This window comes from Pieris napi, chromosome 21 (assembly GCF_905475465.1).
Source record: "Pieris napi chromosome 21, ilPieNapi1.2, whole genome shotgun sequence".
Taxonomy (NCBI): Eukaryota; Metazoa; Arthropoda; class Insecta; order Lepidoptera; family Pieridae; genus Pieris; species Pieris napi.
This window is the reverse complement of record NC_062254.1, coordinates 6431141-6434889: the sequence shown is the minus strand read 5'-3', so window position 1 is coordinate 6434889 and position 3749 is coordinate 6431141. Positions and strand designations below refer to the sequence as shown.

Genomic DNA, 3749 nt, shown 5'->3' with positions numbered 1-3749 from the left:
TAAAGTTACAAAAAATGTAGATATGATTTTAAAAATAAATTATTAATTATTGGATACACACAAAACACAAGAAAACAATTGAATTAAATTTTTACCAAGAACTACGTAAAGTCATTTAACATATTATATTTAAATCACATTAACCTCGTGTATAGGTTTATCAAGGCGGGTTATCTTAGTACATATTAATAGAAACTCAAGATGAAAATGCTTAACTTATATTTATCTTTCAGCAGCCCATACCAATTCTTCTGAATTTTCTTTTATATCTGGAACAAAAGTGTTCTTATAATGTCTATATCACAACACAAATTTTAATGGCTTACATATATATATATGCATACAACAACACAATTTATAAAGTTCGACCGCTTAATATCAAAACAAAACAAATTAATTTTTGATTAAAACAAGATTGGTTTGAGAACAAAGAATAATCGATAATATTCTACAATTCAATTTAATTTCTTCTTCAATATTCGGGTTACTCGTATATATATTAATCTAAACAACTGGATTTAGAATTACTTGTATATTTATCCAAGTAGCATTTTCCAAACAAATTCCTAAGCTACTCAAGCATTTTAACAAATATCACTTATTTTTCCTATAAATTATTTTAATAACCCATATCTATATATATATATATAAAAATGAAACCCATTTTCCGTTGTCACGACATAACATGAAAACGACTTGACCGATTTGTCTGATTCTTTTTTATAATATTCCTTGAAGTACGAGGATGGTTCTTACGGAGAGAAAAATTTTAAAAAATTGAGTGAAAATGTCTAATCAAACACTTTTCTATATTCCCATACTTATTTTTTGACATAATATATTTGTTGTCTTATCAACTTTCTTTTTTTTATCTTACTAGCTAGACCGTGTTCCGAATAGCAGAATAAGTATTTAAAAAAATAAAGAATCGACTGTTAGGCGGTACGATGTTCGCCAGGCCAGCTAGTATATAATAAGACTCACTCTGTACACGAAATACACTTTCCCCATGGAGCTCGAGTACTCCCATCGGCACAATCCCGTATATTCGCTATAAAATCGTCATCACCACTATGTCCAGGCGCTGCCACAAAGCCTCCCTCATCAGAATAGTCATCATCTCTTTTTGAACGACTTAGACGAACAGTTTCCTCTTCTTGTGATGTTTCGAAATTAAAACCAATTGTTTGGTCATTTGTATATGTTTTAGATTGCACATTTGCACTAAATATCACGAGTAAAACAAACACAACGTAATTCATCTTGCTCAAATGTATAACTGACGATAAAGTATCAGACTACTTGTATCTGTTTTAAGAAACGAAACCTTGAACTTTTGTTTCTGGTATTAGCTTAATGGTTTATTTTGATATTGATAAACTTATACCTTGTTATAAATTGAATTCACCGGTATGTATGCGATAAATTGTAAACAGAAACGTTTTTACAATAACATAGCGTGATTCTGTAAGGTTTAGGTGCATAATTCGTTATGATTTACGTAAATAATAATGATTATGATTGAAGAGGTTGCAAAAAGTATCCTAGCATATTTTGAATGCGTAATATATTTAATTATAAAATTATTCTTGAAAGTATGAGTTTTTAAATGCATGAGAAATAATTAAACAATGATCTGACGTTGTCTGAGAGATAACCGATACGTGATAGGGTTTGAATGTCAAATAAATATTATTCTTAGTTTTGGGATGATATACGGTTTATTTATAATAAAATCTTTTATATATAAACCAAATAATATTTAAATTCATCATTGTTTCTTCAAAATATACACCTTTTTGTCCGCGCAAGATTTAAATGTGACTAATAATGTTAAAAGAAAAACTATCCAACTATATACAGCAACAAACCACCACAGATAAGCCGTACAACAAATTCTAGTGTAAAATCAAGTGGATATCTGACACACAACTAATTCCCGCAATATTTTAATCCAGCAAATACAAAGGAGCCCAATTTGCATAAACTTTCTGTTTGTTTCATGTGAGAACTGTATCCGTTGTACGTGGACTATTTTATACCGAATTAGCTTTTGTTGATTCTACTTTTCCGTTGATCTTGATAGATTAAGTTAAATCTACTGACACCTTACTTATTTAAACGAATAAACATACTTACACCAATAACGTCTTTTACACAAACAAAAAACATAATTTTAATGTAGAATTTACTCGTCATCGTCTAGTAGATTCTCAATAAATGAACTGTCCAATATAATATTTTTATATTTCGATGTAGTTCAAAAATGTAACTCTTTACTTTTAGTATTACATTGTAAATGCTGTTAAATCGCTATAATGCATTAAGCCATATCGAAAAGCAATTTAGAGGACTTTAGTATTAAATGCAAGTTTAAGCGTAAATCATATTAAGGCGATTGGAATACTTAATTTCTAATTTATTGGTTCATTTGAATCGTGAATTGAATTATTATTTACAAATCGATATTAATGTTATAATAAATTTTATACAAAGCCTTTCGGAGCAGTGTGGTCACTCCGAGAAGCCTGCGAGAAATGCCCAGGAGACATCTGTGCTTCTAGAAGGAGCTAGGCTGGCTTAGTTAGCCAGGACTTTAAGCACAACGGACCTAGTGAGAGTCAAAGTGCGGAAACTGAGTCCACCAACCTTTAACCTTTTTATCAAAGCCTTTCTCGACTCCGACCGGCTGGACTTTTTTATATTTTGGAATTAAATATAGCCTTTTATATAAATTTGTAATGTCATATTAAAGCATATTTTAAAGCAGGCAACAATGTGAATCGACTTAATAAATAATTTAGCATCGTAATGCAGCCGCTATTATTAAGTGCTCATTATTGGTGTCAATGAATATTCACGCGAAACTTGAGTTAAATCAACTAATATTAAATAATCTTTTAGATCTATTCAAATATAGTATGGTTTTTGAACTATCTTCATATTCATATTCTATCTTCAATATCAACTTAATTATGATAATTAATATCGTACAAAGGCCGTCTAGACAGTTTAAAGCCGTATATAGGTGGTTTGCCAATGTGAAGAAGATTATTTGTAATCTATTGATTTTAACTACTTAATAATTTACATTTTTAATTTATATACTTCAAAATTTTATCTGCATCACCTTGATGGCTGGAAGTCTTATGCGAAATAGCGAACTGTGGAATAAACATCGGTAGGGGTCTTCTTTGGGAGAGACAAACTTAATAAAGTGCATACTCCTTTCAAAAGGGCCGGCCTACCAAAATGAATGTCTATGGGTTGCCCTTTTTGGGACAAACGAGTCTATGACTCGTTTGTCTCCCTATCCTATAAAAAATATTTATTCTGTTTCCATACCAAATTAATACATATCGATCGATATTAACTGGTACTGCAAAACACAAGTAAATCATTTTGTTTAATGATGACAAGGTATTTTATATCAGTTCACATAACTCATTTCGTATTATAGTCAAAACAAAAGTTTTATACGCTAACTATATATATATACACGTAAAAATAACTATATTGTGGCTCTGTGATATTCGTAATACCAACTCAATTAACTAGCTTAATTTGTATTTTTAAACAAATTTCAGTTATATGCATGGTTAGTTGGAATATTTCCAAAAGATAAAGAGCATTATGTATGCATATTACCGAAAATATTACGGCTTATTCAAGTGTAATAATAACCGCTGGGTTCAGTCAACCTGTAAAATCTTTACAAAACAAAAGTTTAAATTGTAAAACGTCTGAAA

At 29.9% G+C, this 3749-nt stretch overlaps 1 long non-coding RNA gene across 1 annotated transcript; it reads right to left on the bottom strand.

The window, feature by feature from the left end:
- Positions 1-202: 202 nt before the first annotated feature.
- On the bottom strand, positions 203-2040 carry LOC125060460. The gene is made up of 2 exons (XR_007118862.1): positions 985-2040; positions 203-269 (listed from the first exon to the last, which is right to left on the bottom strand). It is a non-coding gene; the product is annotated as an uncharacterized LOC125060460 (long non-coding RNA).
- Between the last annotated feature and the right edge of the window lie 1709 nt (positions 2041-3749).